The sequence below is a fragment of the Apium graveolens genome, chromosome 3, assembly GCF_009905375.1.
Source record: "Apium graveolens cultivar Ventura chromosome 3, ASM990537v1, whole genome shotgun sequence".
In the NCBI taxonomy this organism is placed as follows: Eukaryota; Viridiplantae; Streptophyta; class Magnoliopsida; order Apiales; family Apiaceae; genus Apium; species Apium graveolens.
In genome coordinates this window covers 189,894,925-189,913,865 of record NC_133649.1, presented here as the reverse complement: position 1 = coordinate 189,913,865, position 18,941 = coordinate 189,894,925, and positions in this window count along the sequence as shown.

The following is an 18,941-nucleotide window of genomic DNA, read 5'->3' as shown; positions in this document are numbered from 1 at the left end:
CTGCCCACTCCTTTGGGTGTTGGGAACTTTATTATCAAGTGATGTATCGAGGTTATCACCCTGAATACTTTCAGCCAAGGTCTGCCCACCAACACATTGTGCGCAGAGTCCTGATCCAGCACTTGGAAGTCTATCATTTGAGTGACCGACAGAGCTCCTTCCCCAAGTGTGATAGGAAGTCTAACCGAACCCATAACTCTCACTGCTTCTCCTGTAAAGTCATAGACGTGTGCATCTTCAAAATACATATCGCTATCCGGGAAACCCAGTTTCTTGTACGTGTTGTAATACAGGATGTTAGCAGAACTCCCATTATCCAAGAAAACTCGATGTACGTTCATTTCCCCAATAAGCATAGTAATCACCAGCGCATCGTTATGGGGATGATGCACCCACCTTGATTCTCTTTCCCTGAATGTAATATCAGTGGACTCCCCTTTGAATATTTTTGGAGGTCTATCTTCCAAGCTATGAATGTTGGTGAGCGGCGGGTGTCGTGCCTCTCTTGCATTTCTTTCCAATTCCCGATTACTATCACTGACAAAGGGGTGTCCTCCAAAAAATGCCCTGATACTACCAGCTCTTTGGAACTTAACCTCCGCTGTCTTTTTAGCATCTTCCGCCCGCGGGGGCTGTCTTCCATCTTTCCCCTTGTCATCACTTCCCATGCGTCTTTTCACCTTATCAATCCATTCTCCCTATCCCGCCTTGATCAATTCTTCAATTTCATCTTTCAGGTGATGACACTCGTGGGTGTCATGACCGGTGACTCATGATAATCACAATACTTCTTCTTGTCTCTACTCTGCCATGAAGTCAGATGGTCTGGTGTCTTGAAGATCCCTCTATCCTTATTTACCTCGAAGATATGATTAATGGACGCTGCTAGTGGAGTGTAATTACTTACCCTCCTTTCATAGTTCGACGGTGGACTCCATTCTCTCCGCGTGTTCAAGGTATTCACCCTATTAGGGCTTCAGGAATTCCGCCAGTAATCAGGACTCACGGATCTATCTCTCCTCTTAGCTCACCCCTTGGAGTTATGACTACTATCATTCTTCTTTGTTTCAGCAAGCGATTGTTCAATCACTTTGAAGGATTCCGCCTGCGCGAGTACATCAGCTAACGACACAGGGTATTTTCCTTGCAGGTGTTTCCAGAAATCTGTTCCCACACGCAGACTAGCTATAAGGAGTATTTTCAATGTCTCATCTGTCACGCCTCTCACCAAGGTAGACTCTGCATTGAACCTTTTAAAGTATAAGGTTAAGGTTTCCCCTTCCTTCTGTTTCATACTGGCCAGTGTGGTAACCGATGGCGTATATTTCACTGCATCCTCGAACTGAGTTAGAAACAAAGTTTTCATATGTTCCCAAGATGTGATCACCCCTGGACCAAGTTTTTGGAACCATTGTTGAGCACCTTCTCTGAAGGTAGCCGCTAGGAGACGGCATCGTGCCAAGTCAGGTACTTGATATACATCCATCTCAATATTGAAACACCCCAGGAATTCCAAGGGGTCGGAGTTTCCATGAAAATGCAAGTCATTGGTTCTATTCCTGTATCCTACAGGCAGTTGCGCTTCCCTCAGAACAGCAGCAAAAGGGGAAGGAGCTTGCGCAGTCACGGAGGGGTGGTGCCCTTCCATATTGGTATCCCATTCTTCCTCGTCCATTCCGTTGATAACCTCGGCCATAATTCCCAAACCTTCCTCGCGGAGGGGCGCGCTCGTGCTCGCGGTGCCGCACCCTATAATCCCTAGGGTATGTAGAGGGCACACGCGTTGTATCACAGGGCCTCGCTTCTCCAGCATTTCCTTCCTTTTGCCATTCTACCAGCAGCATTCTCAAATCATCATCTTCCAACCTTATGCCAAGCCTTCATTTTAAGGTCGAAAAATCTCTTCTTTCCTTATCTTGATTCTGAGTATTTTCCGCACAACGACGCTCGCCATCGTACGCCCAGACCTATGTGGGTGCAGCATAACCTGATTACCAAGACGAGGCCTTTCTCTACCGTTAGTGTCCTCATCAACAAACTCCACAATAGGTTCTACATCATCAGAATATTCCAAGCATCGCCGAGTGATTTGCGGGTTTTCTCCACTGGCCTGAGCATCTCCTTCAACTATGGGTGCCTTTCCCACGGCGTGGCCGCGACGGGGGAAATGACAACCCCTCCTCGTCCTGCGACGCTCCACCGTATTCAGCCTTGAGCAAAAACTGTTAAGAGTATCCCCCATGCGGTATAACTGTTCCAAGATATCAGCGTTGCTGATGAGAACTGGAGGTGTTCCTTCCACATCTGGAGCTCTCGGTCGATCTGCCATGTTTCTGGGCACATAAGGTTCATGGCGAGCGTAGCCTCCTTCGTCTTCTCCTTCAGATCTGCTATCACTTCCATCAAAAGAACTTCCATCGTGATTGTAAGACATCTTTTCCTCCCAAAATTATGATCTTAATCAGCAGCCCCTCCTTCTAGCGCCAATTTTTTGATGGAGGAATCTGGTAACAACAAAGATTGAGGTTTCTCACCGGAATTAAGATCTATGATGGTGGTTCTTCGCCCGAAAATCAAGCGGTGTGTGGTGGTTTGTGGTTGTTTTAGGCTTAGATTGATCAGAGTAAGTGGTGTCTCCCTTATCAGCTCTCAACTTCTTACCCCTCTCAATGTGCCTACGTACCCGTTGTATAGGGATCAAGCTTGACGTAGTTCTTGGGGAACAAGAAATCTAATGGGCTTAGACTTCTTATCCCTAGGCCCAGTAAAAGCCCATCTAGAATCCGTCTTCAGCTAGCTTTAGGAATGTCCAACCATGAGGCCCGACCGCAAAGGCCCAAGGCTCGTCTGTAATCATAGGACTTCACGGATAATGCATTTCCCTACGCAAGGATAACACATTCTATAGCTATCTCCCTTGATTTACGGACGCAGGTATAGCCACGGTTCACCCCAAATGCCGGATGCATCCCTGTCCCCCGAATGAGGATAACCCACCAGATAACAGGACAGGGGATCCCAAGCCCTTGGGTGCAAAGTGCAGGATGACTCCAAAGTTCTCCAACAAGAACACCCGTTGAATACAAGAACAAAGTTCCCAAAGCACACACCAAAGTTAACCCCGCATCCCCAACGAGAACACCCGTTGAATACAGGAGGAGGCCTTCAATCATCAGGCATACCCCTGGAGGCCTTCAAGCTTTTCACGGACATTTCCCTCATTTACCGTCTCAAGGAGGGAATTCTTCAAAGAGTACCTACAATAAATACGTTAGTAAAAACAATCCTCCATTGCTCCTTTTCATGCATGCTTTGTCCTGAGGTCACCACTGAGAGTACATTTATCACACAAGAGCAGCAGCCAATACACTTCATTTATATCACCAACACTTGATTTATTCTAATGTGATTATATACATTAGTACATATAAGCACACAACAATATTTACAGGAGACAAACTCCAAACCTTTTCATTGTCATCACAACCAGAATATAAGCCAAGACTACAATATTTGCATATCTTTCTCTACACAGTTTTCTATATGTAGAATAATGAATACAAGATACATGTTACATCAAATATATGTCTATCTATATTTCCCCATGATTTTCTCCCTTGCTGAGCAGTTACATGAGTAGTTACTCTCATCCAAGTAATTTCCAGCAGTGCAATTGCTAGCAATCTCTAGGCACCCATCAATATATGTACACACAGTGTCGGCCCTGAGAATTGAGGGGACCTAGGCGAACTCAAATTATGGGGCCCTTATAAATTAATAAATCATGTACAAAATATATATCGAGAGCTACAAATATACTAATAAGAGGAAAAACAAAATATTATGCAAACTAATTTTATTATATTACTTAAATATAACACGTCTTGCATTTTTTGATGCAAAAATATCAATCAAATTTATATAGTCAAGTCTTCATACAAATCATCACCATTAAGATCTCAATTCTCACCATAATTTGTAATGTTTGCAAGATTATCACAAAAGGTCCTCAACTTTTCAGGCTCAATGGACTTTAACTTCTCAAAATTCCATAAAATTCCAAATTTTTCTTCAAAACTTTGTAATTGTTGAAACCTAATTAAAAAATATATATTAAAATTGTATGACTAATATATCTCATAATTTTAAAATAAATCATATATATGTACATGGTAACAAATGATGAAATAGCTTGATCAATAATATAAAGAAAATAATAAAAACACAATTATATATATACATACCTATAAAATATTTGAGGGCCCTTGTATTTTGGAGACCCTAGGCACAAGACTAGTCCGCCTATAGCCAAGGCCACCCCTGTGTACACACACACACACATATGCAGTCCAACTGTTACCATATTTATGTTATCTCATAGGCATGCCACTTGTAGCCCAAAATTTATTTCCCCCACATGATCCCAATAATTAACCCAGCCTTTGAATCCAATAATATAATGAATCTTGGCTACCCAACTAGCCACATATCCAGCCTAATACAATCTGATTATTATCAAGCCAACTAGTGTCATTTAAGTATAAATAAGCCCATCATATAAGCGTCAATCAAGCTCCATGTAGTCGCCTAATTCGGCGTCTAACGCCTAATCATATGTAGTCGCCCACTTTGGCTTCAAGTGCCTGGTCCTGACAGCTTTGGGGATCAGTCGCCGCCAAGCCAAAACTGACTCCAGCCTTAAGTGCTTATAAACCCCCCTTCAAGCGCCAATGTCCTTATTAGAGGTTTTCCAAGTACTCTATACTCTGATTTTCAAATTTCCACAAAGTCACATCTCTCTATAATGTAACATCCACTTCTGATTCATCTTTCCACTTCACCAAGTAATCGGTCCTTCTATTTTGCCTACTCATCCCCATAGTTCAATGATCAAGGATTTTATCAAGTAATAAATGTCTGATTTTTCTAAGAATGCCAATGATATGGGCCTAAAATTAGCCTAGAAATGTAATTAACGTTGAATTAATTAGATCTGGTATGGACTAGTAACGAAGCCCAATTAACGAGGCCCGAAACTCTGATTATTTACTAATTTCGTAATTAATAAACAAGGGAGATTAACAGCTCATTAAAATAGTCCAATCAGTGATATAAATCTATAAAAGATAGCCACAAGGGCACCTACACCAACTAGGAATCTGATTCCTCTATTCTAGGACTTCAAAGTCTATCCAAAGTCTGAGAACATGATCAACAAGTCTCATATCCTTAGTCCAATTCAAGGACTCTCAACATCTATATAAGGGGTCTCACCCCATAGATCAGAATTACGTTTTTTGGCTTGATTCTCTAATTCACAGAGATACGTAGGCATCTCGTAAAGGCAGAGTTAAGCTACGAAACACGAGAGCAGCCATTAAAGGCCTTGAGCTCTCGAACCTTAGTAACAAATACAGTAAATAATAACCTTAGTTTTTTATCCATAACATTTGGTTCCGTCTGTGGGAAAGCACAACAAAAAATAATGGCGAAAACACAGAGAACAGTTAGAGCCCTCGAAGGAGGAACACCAATGGAGACAACCCAAGTGATTTCGTCAACTGTGGAGGTACCTCCTCATTCAACTTATGCAGCCACACAAGGAGGAGCCCAGATAGGGGCAACTGAACCTCAGCCACAAGGAACGATTCCCTCGGTTACTCAAGTTACGAATCATCAAGTTCAACAACTACATGCACCTGTGAATTCTAGACCCATTGGGTACGATTATTCAACTGTTGTTACTACTAACCCCCCTTATGGGATGCCCCTTTACCCCGAGGTTGGAGGAAGTGGACATGCTGGACGGAGTGAAGCACGAGGGCGATCTCCCCCTACATACGAGGTTTGGCTCATATCCATGAGGATCAGGAATTTTCTGGTCCTTACACTGAGAAAGAATCTGAATCTTCGGATGATGAAGTAGCCCCAAGAAGGAGACGTGCTGGCAAAGAGCCGATGGCTGATGGTAGCCAACGTCCTAAGAGTACCCAAGGGATGAATCCCCAAGAAGTACAGGAAAGGATCAGGACTCACGAGGCTGAGATTCAAAGACTGAAGCGCGAGTTGGAGGTGCACCAGACCACCAGACCCCCATTATCCCCAAAGGGGAGGAATCCTCCCCCTATTATAGACCTGGAAGGTCCGATACAGAGAAGGGTTGTAGTCCCAAAAGCTGATCCAAGCACTCTTCTTCCCCTTGGAGATCCGGATGATCCTACCCCACAATTCACTGAAGAAATAATGAATGCCCATATCTCGGGAAAGTTTAAGATGCCCACTATCAAAGCTTATGATGGCACGGGAGATCCCGCTAATCATGTCAGGACGTTCTCTAATGCACTGTTGTTGCAACCCGTGAATGACGCTATTAAGTGTCGGGCCTTTCCTCAAACCCTGTCGGGTATGGCTCAAAGATGGTATAGTCATTTGCCCCCGAACTCTATCGGGTCCATTAGAGAGTTAAGTCAAGCTTTTATTAAGCAGTTTATCAGTGGGAGAGTGCATGAGAAAAGTTCAGCATCCCTCATGAGTATTGTACAAGGAGCAAAGGAATTCTTGAGAGAATATCTGAATCATTTCACAAAGGAGGCTTTGAAAGTCCCGGACCTTGATGACAAGGTAGCCATGATAGCACTACAATAGGGAACTAGGGATGAATTCTTCAGGATGTCCTTGGCCAAACGCCCCCCTGAAAGCATGTTGTAGCTCCATGATAGAGCCGGGAAGTACATCAAGGTGGAAGAGAGCATGAGGAAGACTTTAGTGAGTAATGAGCCCAGTGGAGGCAAGAAGCGGAAACCGACCTGGAATGTATCGCTAAGGACAAGTACCCTAGAACCGAACAAAACTCTGATTCGACCCCCAAAAAGGGAGGACCTAGGCAAAAGTTCACTGAATATGCTAAGCTTAATGCTCCAAGGAGCCAAATTTTAATGGAAATCGAGAAAGATCGAGATGTTCGCTGGCCTAAACCCTTCAAGGCCGATCCTGCCAAGTTAGATAAGGGCAAGTATTGTAGATTTCATAAGGATATTGGTCATGACACCGATGAGTGTAGGCAACTAAAAGATGAAATTGAGTTCCTTATTAGAAAAGGGAGATTGAACAAGTATACTGGAGATGGAGGCGATAGGAATCACAATGGAAGAAAGAACTTTGAAGATCGTAGAAGGGACCAAGACGATCAGGGGCGGAATCCCCAACCCAGGGGACCGGTGATAAATACAATCTTCGGAGGATCACGACCCCGAGGGCCTGTGATAAACACAATTTTTGGAGGACCAACCGCTGCCGGGCTATCCAAGAACTCCAGGAAAGCGTATGCCCGGGAAGTTATGCATATTGTTGGAGAAGCCCCGAAGAGGGCCAGGACGGGAGTAACAATGTCTTTTGATGATTCTGATCTGGAGGGTGTGAAATTTTCCTATGATGACCCGTTAGTTATAACCCCGATAATAGGGAACATCCCGGTGAGAAGGGTCCTTGTGGATAATGGTGCTTCAGTGGATATATTGCTCTATGACACCTTTTTAAGGATGGGATATAACGACTCCCAATTGACCCCAACCCACATGCCAATTTATGGATTTACGGGGGTGGAGTGCCCTGTAGAAGGGATAATCAAGTTTCCCACAACCATAGGACAGGAACCAAGGCAAGCAACTCAGATGTTGGACTTTGTAGTGGTGAAGGCTAGTTCGACTTACAACGCTATCATGGGAAGAATAGGGATACACGCCTTCAAGGCAGTCCCTTCTTCCTATCATTCAGTTATGAAGTTTCCAACCCGGGATGGGATTGGAGAAGAGAGAGGAGATTAGAAAATGGCTAGAAGTTGTTATGTGGCCTCTTTGAGGGCAGATGGAGTTGGGGGGAGGTTCTTCCTATTGAAGATCTGGATATCCGAGAGAATGATGAGAAAAGAGGAAAGCCAGCAGAAGACTTGATTTCAATTCCTTTATCTCCCGAAGATCCTGAGAAGGTGACCTTTATTGGAGCCACGCTCGAGGAGCCCCTTAGAGGGAAGTTGGTAAAATTTTTGCAGGAAACAGTGACGTGTTTGCATGGTCAGCAGCTGATATGCCTGGCATAGACCCGGAACTGATTACTCACAAGCTGAATGTGGACCCAAATTGGAAGACAGTGAAACAAAAAAAAAGTTTTGCTCCAGAAAGACAAGAAGCTATAAAACAGGAAGTGGAGAAGCTTTTAGAGGCTGGTTTCATTGAGGAGATTCAATTTCCGAAGTGGTTAGCAAACCCTGTAATGGTGAAGAAGGCCAATGGAAAGTGGAGGATGTGTGTGGACTTCACTGATCTAAATGATGCCTGTCATAAGGACTGTTTCCCGTTACCAAGTATCGATACTTTGATAGATGCCACTGCTGGGCATGAGATGCTGAGCTTCATGGATGGATTTAGTGGATACAATCAGATCAGGATGCATAAGGACGACATTTCAAAGGTATCATTCATCACTGACTTTGGTGTTTATTGTTATCTTGTTATGGCATTTGGTCTCAAGAATGCAGGAGCCACCTATCAAAGGTTGGTAAATAAAATTTTTAAGGATCTTATTGGCAAGACTATGGAAGTATATATTGATGACATGTTAGTCAAGAGTCTAGTAAAGACTAATCATATAACCCGTTTGAGGGAAGCTTTCGAGGTCCTGAGGTACCAGAAGATGATCTTAAATCCTACGAAATGTGCTTTCGGAGTAGGATCGGGAAATTTATTGGGATTGATGGTCTCCAAGAGAGGGATCGAGGCCAACCCCGATAAAATAAAGGCAATCCTGGATATGGAGCCACCAAAAACTGTCAAAGATGTTTAGAAGCTCACAGGAAAGGTTGCTGTGCTGGGACGATTCATCTCAAAGTCAGGAGACAAGTGCCTGTCATTCTTCAAGTCCTTAAAAAAGGTCAAAAAAATTCAATGGAATGAGGAAAGCCAGAAGGCATTCGAGGAATTAATGAAATATATGGCCCAGGCCCCGTTGTTGGCCAAGTCGGCTTTGAATGAAGTCTTATACTTGTACTTGGCCGTTTCAGAGAGTGCCTTGAGCGCTGTGTTGGTTAAGGAGGAACTGAAAATCCAGAAACCCGTATACTATGTCAGCAAGATTCTGCATAGAGCTGAGTTGAATTATTCAACCATTGAGAAGTTTGCTTTAGCCCTGGTAATGGCTTCGAGAAAGCTTCGTCCTTACCTTCAGGCTCATCAAATTGAGGTTCTAACGAATCAACCCTTGAGAAATATAATCCATAGTCCTAAGGCTAGTGGGAGACTGATCAAATGGGAGATAGAGCTAGGAGAATTCGACATCAAGTATAAGCCACGAATGACAATAAAAGCCCAGGCATTAGCTGACTTCATGGTGGAATGTACCATATCCGACCAAGAAGTCGGGGGGCAAGAGGATACCATACCTCAAGACAAGGAAATAGATAAGGAGGACAAGGAAAAGGTTGATAAGGAGAAAGAATATTGGGTCCTTTATTTCGATGGAGCATCAAAAATAAATTCAAGTGGAGCAGGTTTGGTTTTACAAAGCCCTGATGGGTTCTTGATTGAGTATGCCATGAAGTTAGACTTCCCAACCACAAATAATGAGGCAGAATATGAAGCTCTGATAGCTGGCCTTGGTTTAGCAGGGACACTTAGAGTCAAGAACTTAAAAGTCTATGGAGACTCGAACCTGGTCATATCCCAGGTAAAGGGAGAGTTTGAGGAAAGGGATGATACGATGGCTAAGTATGTCCGCCTAGTAAGGGCTGTGATGACCCAATTCGAAGAATGCCATATTGAACATATTCCGAGGGAGGAAAATGCTAAGGCAAATGCGTTATCAAAGTTTGCTTCATCCGAGATAGAGGAAAGTTCGGGAAGTGTATACTTCCGCGTTCTGAAGACATGGAGCATTGATGTTAAGCTTGTAGCTCCTATAGGTCTGGGGACTTCATGGATTGATCCCATTAAGACTCATATTCAAACCGGATGGTTGCCAAATGATGCTACTGAAGCACGGAAGTTGGTTGTTCGAGCACTAAGATACTCTTTAATAGATAGGATTTTATATAAAAGATCTTTTGTGGTGTCTTACTTAAGGTGTCTCAGGCCCGATGAGGCACGTTTAGCTCTTGAAGAAGTACATGAAGGCATATGTGGGCAACACTTGGGGGGAAGAGCATTAGCTCATAAGATAACCCGTTTAGGCTTCTATTGGCCAGAAATTATGGTAGATGCCAAAGAATATGTGAAGAAGTGTGACCGCTGTCAGAAGCATGCACCTGTTGTTAGACAACCCCCTGAGATGCTGACATCCATCAACTCACCTATCCCCTTTGCTATGTGGGGAATGGATATACTTGGGCCTTTTCCCATGGCCACGGCACAAAGGAAGTTTTTGATTGTAGCCATCGATTATTTTACCAAGTGGATTGAAGCCAAGACCTTGGCCAAAATCACAACTAAGCAGGTTGCACAGTTCCTGTAGGAAAATATCATGTGCCGGTATGTAATTCCCCGCATCCTAGTCACTGACAATGAAACATAATTCAATAATGAGGACTTCAAGAAGTATTATGAAGAGAATGAAATTGAGTTACGATTCACCTCTTTAGCTCATCCGCAATCCAATGGGCAAGCGGAAGTGGCAAATCGGATAATCCTGGATGGACTAAAGAAAAGAATCGAGAAGTCGAGGAATAACTGGGTAGATGAAATACTCCCAATACTATGGGCCTATAGGACTACCTGTAGAGTCACGACTGGAGCAACTCCCTTCATGTTAGCATATGGGGCAGAAGCAGTTGTTCCCGTAGAGATATCATATTCCTCTCCCAGGATACGAGCTTTCAATGCTGAGGAGAATGAGGAAGGGAAAAGATTAGCCCTGGATCTAGTTGATGAAGTCCGAGACAAGGCACATGCGAAGATAGTGGAGTATCAGAAAAAGGCTTCGTTCTACTACAACCTAAGGGTTAAAGAAAGGTTCTTCAAATAGGGTGACTTAGTCTTGAGGAAGGTGGAAGCTTCTGGTGTAGGGCAGAAAGGGAAACTTGCCCCAAAATGGGAAGGGCCATACAAGGTCAAGAGTGTACAGGGTAGATGAACCTACAAGCTGGAGACTATGGATGGTATTGAAGTTCCGAGAACTTGGCATGCACAAAACCTGAAGGTTTACTATGTGTGAAGCCATTAAACATGATTCTCACTTGTCAAGATGACAAGTAGGTTGAAATGCACCTTGAAGCTTTGCTTGCATAGGATTTACATGTTTTAGCTTTATTTTTTAGGATTATTAGGAGTTGTGTAGGGGATGAATTCCAAGAGTTGCCATAAACTTGTTTTATAATTGTTTAGTTCATCTTATCATAGAATTGTTTGGTGCATACTATATATGGTTGAGTTTGCTTATCTATTTTAGTACAAGTACGAGGAAAATAAGGGACAGCTTTTAAAAAGCTAGCAAACTAATAGTACAAGTACTTGAAAGAGATAGTAGAAAAACAAACAAATAACTTAAAATAACATAATAAAACCCCGAAGGGTAATAAGTTCCCAATACGAATAAGTCAATACATAAAAATCCACGATGGGCCGAATAAGAAAAACAAACTACTCAAGATCCTTGAAAAAGTCATCATCAATGTTTCCCTCATCGGCAGAAGTAGAAGGGGGAATGGGCTTGTCTCCCATAGGATCAACATCTCGAGGAGAAGTAGCTGTGGCCTCAACAGAAGTAGTGAGAGTAGGAGAGAGAGGAATATCCTCAAGAAGAGGCCCTTGCCCAGGAATAGCAGGGACTGGATAGGTTTGGAGAGTCACCTCCGGGATCTTCTTCCCAATCTCCTCCACTATCTGCTCCCAGCAGCTAGAAAAGGTCTCTGGGAAGTTAGCATCGTACTCAGCATTCAAGACATCTTGAAAATCCTGAGATGCATTATACTCAGCTATCACCTCAGCCCGGGTCCTCTGAGCATCCAGCTCAGCCCGGGTCCTTCTCTACCTCACGGAAACGAGTGAAGTTGGCCTCAGAAGCCTTGAGGTACCTGTCCCTATCTCTCTTAGCAATGGTCAGGCTAGTCCTCACATCCTTTAGATTGTGAAGGGCAGCCTGGAGATAGGTATTCATCTACACGAGCATAATACAGTAAGTAAGTATGAAAGAATTGAAAAATAGTCAAAAAGGAGACGAGGAAGAAGCTTACAGAAGCCACGGCCTGAGCACCCAGATGCTCAATTTGTAGGTCATCAGAAGACTCTACTATCTCAGCCTTGTCATGAGGTGTAATCACACTCTCGGACCAAACAGCGGCAGCCTCGGAACTCCCTACCACTATGTCCCTCCTCTAAAGGCCCCAAGTGACGGTGAAAGGAGAGGTATCCTCAATAAGGCTAAGGGGCCTTTGGGATAAAAAGGTAGGGACGGCCTCCTTAACCGTGACTGAAGGGCCGTCACCAATCCTAACCCGCTTGTCACGATAAGGCTCAACAGCAGAGCCCTTGGCAGCACGGGCCTCCCGCTTCTTGAAGATCGTGTCCAGAGCTGACCTAGCTACAAAAAAATATAGGCACGTAAGAAGAAGGACAAATAAGGAATTAAGAAAATGGAATAAAAGGGGAAAGAAATACCCTCGGGACCTAGGTCACTTAGACCTAAATCTTGCAAATTACCCTCTGAAAGGATGAGAGCGCAATGATGCAAGTTATCAGCTGTGATGGCCTTGATGGCCGCATCCTCATCTATCCCCAATTTTAGGTCTCTTAAAGACCCGTCTATACGTTTTGAGAAGTTGGGCCTAAAAAAATGGTCCCAACCTTCCTCGGAATCCAGAAATACATAAAACCACTCGCTTTTCCAAGTTAGATACGAGTCAGGGTTGGTGCCAGAAACAAAGCAGGAGCGAGCCAAGGATCTATGAACTATTTTTACCCATCCTTGGTCCTCAGAAGCATTTACAAATTTAAATAAATATTGAAAGACATAAACGTTGGGCTCAAAACCGTGTTTACGTGATTGGGCCATATAACAGTGAATGAAACGCCAAGAATTCGGTGTGAGTTGGGTCGGACAGACTCGAGCGTCAGCCAAAAGGTGAAAAATGAAAGGATGAGGAGGAAGATGAAAACCAGCATAAAAGGTTTCATTATAGACCCGAATGGCCCCAGGATTTGGGTAGCAGGCCCTATCATTTGGGCCTGGAGCATCGGCCCTATAAGGGTGAGAAATACCAAAAAGGCGAGCTATGGTACCTACTTGTTCTGAACCAAATCTAGAAGGATAGTTATATGCATCTAAGTGTAACATGTTAGGGAAGGCTTGCCCAAACTCGGTTAAAAGATCTCTAAGAGAAATAACTGAGGAATGGATGAGAGATTTTTTACCTCGGCTGGCCCTAGATGGATGGGTAACAGCTTGGGGAACCTGGGAGTGGGATGAACCGGAATCCGCCATGGATGAAGACTGAAACCCATAAAGCTCTTGAAAATAATCAAAGAAGATGAAGATTCAAACGGAATCTTCAAAATGAGCCCAGAAAGCGGTGGTGTAGAATGCCGGAATTTGCTTTGCGGTGGCTATTCTTGAGAGAATATTTGCAGAGTGAAAAATCTAGAGGTGAAGAAAATTTTATGGAAGTGAAGTGTGAGAAATGAGCTCACACTTGACTTCTTATATAGATGAGTGTTTGGAAGCTCAAACGTTTCTGGGCCAAAAGAAATGGGCCTAGTAGAGGCGGGAAGCCCATAAAGTTTGAATTTTGAAAAGATCTAGAACGTTCTAAACCAAAAAGAAAACCAAAATTCACTGAATAAATTAAGGCTTGAAAGTCCAACCACGCCTAGAGGGCATGATTCCTGGGCGTAGTGTCAAAAATGTCTCCTAGTCGTGGGTCTACAACGCCTAGGAATTATGGACGTGTTAACCTCCAACAACGCTTAGGACGCAAGTTTCCTACTCGCTGTTGGAAGGATGTCTCCTAGGCGTGGGTCTACAACGCCTAGGAATTATGGACGTGTTAACCTCCAACAACGCTCATGATGCAAGTTTCCTAGACGCTGTAGGAAGGATGTCTCCTGGGCGTGGGTCTACAACGCCTAGGAATTATGAACGGATTGGCCTTCAAAAATGCCCAGGGTGCATTATTCCTAGACGTTATTCGGAAACTGTCTCCTAGGTGCGGATCAACGACGCCCAGGAAGTATCAGCCTCCAATAATGCCCAGGGTGCATTGTTCCTAGACGTTGTTAGGAAACTGTCTCCTAGGCATGGATCAATGACGCCCGGGAAGTATCAGCCTCCAACAACGCCCAGTGTGCATTGTTCCTAGACGTTGTTAGGAAACTGTCTCCTAGGCGTGGATTAACGACGCCCAGGAAGTATCAGCCTCCAACAACGCCCAGGGCGCATTGTCCCTAGACGTTGTTAGGAAACTATCTCCTAGGCGTGGATCAACGACGCCCAGGAAGTATCAGCCTCCAACAACGCCCAGGGTGCATTGTTCCTAAACGTTATTAGGAAACTGTCTCCTATGCGTGGATCAACGACGCCCAGGAAGTATCAGCCTCCAACAACGCCCAGGGTGCATTGTTCCTAGACGTTGTTAGGAAACTGTCTCCTAGGCGTGGATCAACAACGCCTAGGATGCATTGAGCAGCAAAATTCTATTTTTCTGATTATTTAATTAATTAGAAAAGTGGGATAAAATTAGGAAAATTGCTAATAATTCCCAATAAATAGGGAAAATAAGCATGAAATCCCAGAAAATTAGGGAAAATTAGAAAATAATTTTCAAAAATTATTTATGGTAAAATATTAAGGAAAAATCCCCTAAATTAAGGAAAAATTCCTGTAAATTAAGGAAAAATCCCCAAAATTAAGGGAAAATTCCTGTGAATAAAGAGAAAATTCTTGAAAAATACCAGAAAATTCCTAAAAAGAAGGAATAAGGTAAGGAAAACAATAGAGAGGTTATAAAATAACCCTGAAGCCGTGTGCAAGGCAAATCGTTGAAAATGTGTAGGTCGCTCCACACTTTACGCAAAAATGACACCCTATAAGGGAACAAATGAACTCAACTTTTGTGAAATCTTTTACGGTTTCCCAGAAGTTGGGGGGAAAATGATATGGGCCTAAAATTAGCCTAGAAATATAATTAACGTTGAATTAATTAGATCTGGAATGAACCAGTAACGAAGCCCAATTAACGAGGCCCGAAACTCTGATTATTTATTAATTTCGTAATTAATAAATAAGGGAGATTAACAGCTCATTAAAAGAGTCCAATCTCTTAGGCGTGAATATATGTTAAATTGGATAATGTTTATTAATATAAAATAATTAAAAACTTAATGTAATGGTTTAAAAACAAACATAAAAAATAAAATAAAATTTTATTATGATGATTACTTGTAAATATATAAACATAATTACTAGAAAACTGAAACATATGCATTCAATGTATGGTAAGGATAAAATGCTAGTTCTTCATCAATTCCGTCAAATTTCACGTAAAATTAAAATAAATGAAAATCATCAAAATTACATGAATTATTATTAATATGTCAAAATCTAAACTGAATGCATCCCCTAAATCTTATAATTTTGTGTTAATAATTCCGAAATTTGCAAAATTATTGTTAAACTACTTTTAATATTAGGAAAAATAATTTTAAAAAAATATTACAAAAATTATTACTTACAAAGTAAAATAAACCACCTTAGAAATGTGCACATTATTATATGATGATAATTTACACGCTGACAATGATTAAGAATAAAGAAAGGAAAAAGAAAGATAATAAGCCATGATTGAATTCACAGTTATAATTTTTTTTATTTAATCAATTAATTTTCCAATTAAAGATTAAATATTACAAGGTGGTTTATTGATTTGATTTTTAAAATTTAAAAAAGGCCGTGCTTCCCACTGGTAGAGGACGGGAGCAATTGAAAAGAAAAAAGTGTTTTTTAGCATGTTCATTGGAACATAATGTGATGGAGGGAAATATTTTACAAGTATAAGATAAAACTTCTTCTTCTCAATCATCTCATTTATGGGAATAAACTTTTGAAGAGGTTTGTAAAATTTTTCTCCTTCAATCTTTTATTTTTTACGGTTAAAAAATTTGGGAGCAAGATTTTAATATTAAATTTTAAAAATCTCTTTTCCATCCTCTTTTCTATTCTCTTAATTTTAACTAGGGAGAATTTATATTCCATTATCTTCTCTTTCTCTCAATTTTAACTCGGGAGAACGACTTAAATGTAAAGTATTTTTCTTAAGCTAATATATTAAGGTTAGAAAAGTAAATTTATATATTATTTAATATATGTAATTAATATTCGATTAATTATTTTGATTACCAGATAGCTCGTTACAAGATGGGTCACAATTTACCGCATCACCGTTTTTTTCAATACTAGCTTATAGCCTGTAGCACTGCCGACTACCAATCAAAGAGGCTACTTCTAGCTTCTTTTTTTAAAAATTTACCTTTCTTAATGTATGTGTATATCGTTATTTCTGACGTTGTTTGTAATACTATTTTTATTTTTGATCCTTTATTGTAATATTATTGCAACAAAAATGTATACATTGATAAATATTCAGATGAGAAATTGAATTCAATATATAATCATATTCTATAATATTTTAATATTTGAATAGTAGTAGAACAATATAATCTTTTTATATTTATGATTGGTTAAATCTCTTATTATATTCTACTTGGGATTGTATTAGGTTATTGTATTGCAAATTGATATTTGAATATTATTAAAATAATATAATTATTTTCTATTTTTGGCTGTATGAAAAAATATACTTGTTCTAATAAGATATAATTTTAACCGTATATTTTTAATTATATCATATTAACAGATGAGATTGTTTTGGCGGTACAATGTTAGATATATTTGTGATGTCATGTCTAATCTGATTTGTTTAGTTTCAGAACTTAATATCAGGACTTATCAGGGCTTACTGTAAATCAGCTGCATTCCTTATCTGAAGTACCCGCACTTAAGTCCTGATATAAATCCTGACGGCCTTAAGTTCTGATATAAGTTCTGACTTCAGTAAGTTCTGATTTCCAGTAAGTCCTGATAAGTCCTGATATTAAGTTCTGAAACTAAATAAATTAGTTTAGACATGATATCACAAATATATCTAACAACCTCCCCCAACTTGTAAATTATGAAAAATATACAAGTTAATAAATTTGATGATATCAAAAACATTTAAGTACAAATGTAATGAGAGTTTATTTAGACAACTAACTACAACTTACAGTACATGTAGCTTTACCAATATCACTGGATCAATCTGAATCCAAAGTGATTTCTTGTAAAGTCTTTTACCAGCTTGTCTTCAGCTTTTCTCATAACTTCAACTAACTGTGCTTTGACTTGCATCTGTTCTTCATCTTCAGTGTCACCAATCTGATAAATGGTTGTTCTGAGTGCTGGAATAGATTTTCTTTCAAGACCATCTCCAAGTCTGATAATTCTAGGATGTGAAGAGTCTTCATTGTAGCATAGACACTTTCCTTTCAGAATAACTTCCACCTTAGCAGAGTTCTTCCTCATAGGAATTTCTCTTCCATCATCTTCAGTTATTTTTGGAATGTACTGAGAAGCCTTTGTACTAGAGATTCTAAGAAGATTTCTTATAGCCTTCAAAATATATTCTGACCATCTTCTTGTAACATCGGATTTTACTTCCACAAGGTAGTGAATATGTTGAAGCTCTTTGAAAGACTTCTTTAGCACATCAGTACAGCTAGTCTATAAGTTCTGCCATCATTGAGAAATAAGATCAATTTCTCTTTTAGATCATCTTTATCATGAGCATCCATCACAATTTGAGTAGACAACACTTTGTCAAGGTGCTTTTGTTTGATTTGTTCATATGGTTTTCCTGTCAACATGAAAGGATCTCTGAGAGTAACTTCTACTCCTGTTTGTATCTTTTCTTCATCAGAACCTAATCCAGCTCTATCTCTAGGTTGCTTGGCTCTTAACCCAAATGTTGCAAGTTGATTAATCATTAGATTAGACTTAGGTTCCACTGGAGTAGCTTTGTTCCATAGCAGCTTCTTCTTATCAGCAATTGTCATCTTGTTCAAATCAACTTGAGCTCTGTCAGAGGTTGATGTCTTGATGACTTGATCATGATTTGCTGTTTCATTTATACCTTGATGTTCTGAAATGTCTTCACTCTGAACAACTTGAGCTATGTCAAAGGTTGTCTTAGATTCTTCCGTTATCTTCTTTCTTTTCAGAGTTTCAACAGTTTCATCTTCTACAGCTGTATCATCAAAAACCTGAACCATTTTACACACAGGTTTCATCATGATTTGAGTAATCTTCATCTCATGTTTCTTTGTTGGTTCATCAATCTTTCCTTTCCCTTTTGCCTCGGGATTAATTTCAACTTGTGATCTTGTCTTGGGCTTTGAAGCCTCAGAAGGTGACCTTTCCTTGATCACAATGCCTTTTTCCCTAGGCCTTGGAGGTTTCTTTGCATTAGAAGCTTTAGATTTAAGATTTGTCTTCTCAGCTGCAAATCTAACTTCTTCCTCCTTTAGAGTCTCTAAATTCATTCCAGGATTATCCTTGAGAAACAATCTTCTAGCAATTTCTTCATCAAGTGTCTGAATCTTGGGATCTTTATAGTAGACAGTAGTCTCCCTTCCCTTAAATTTCAGAGTTTGTAAAAACTTCTGAGAGTCTTGACTTCCAGACTGAACCAGAATATCAGGCTTTGTCATCAGACTTTGATCATCAGAACTTGCTTTCAGAACTTGAGCATTCACAGCTTCAGAACTTGTATTCTTCTGTGTAGAAGATTTGCTAGAATCAAAAATTAGTTTATGTGAAGAAACTTTGCTGCTTTGAACTTGACCTTGATATTTGCCTTTGCTAGGATT